Here is a 267-nt window from a genome sequence, read left to right on the forward strand (position 1 = left end):
ATGAAATATGATCATATTTGCTGTATAAACTTTTGAGTCATGTTCAAATTCATGTTTATATCAAATTAGTAAATCTTTGTGTTTTCATTTATATAACCCCTGGTGTTTTAGATTCCAGTATCCATAAAGAAGAAACAAAAACCTTGTCATTATATTTATTTATTGAACAGCCCTGATAAAAGTGTGATGTGTCTCCATTTGAAATAAGATAGTACCCTTCTTTGGTCAGGCTTCTCGTGGTGTTTTCTTCCTTTTCCAAGCCTTTGA

General features: G+C 31.1%; 1 protein-coding gene across 1 annotated transcript in view; it reads left to right on the plus strand.

Moving 5' to 3' along the window:
• The window catches only part of LOC119586688 (pre-mRNA-processing factor 39-like), a gene marked incomplete in the record, with an annotated part of 65208 nt that overhangs the window by 18404 nt on the left and 46537 nt on the right, over nucleotides 1–267 (plus strand).

This window comes from Penaeus monodon, chromosome 21 (assembly GCF_015228065.2).
Source record: "Penaeus monodon isolate SGIC_2016 chromosome 21, NSTDA_Pmon_1, whole genome shotgun sequence".
Taxonomy (NCBI): Eukaryota; Metazoa; Arthropoda; class Malacostraca; order Decapoda; family Penaeidae; genus Penaeus; species Penaeus monodon.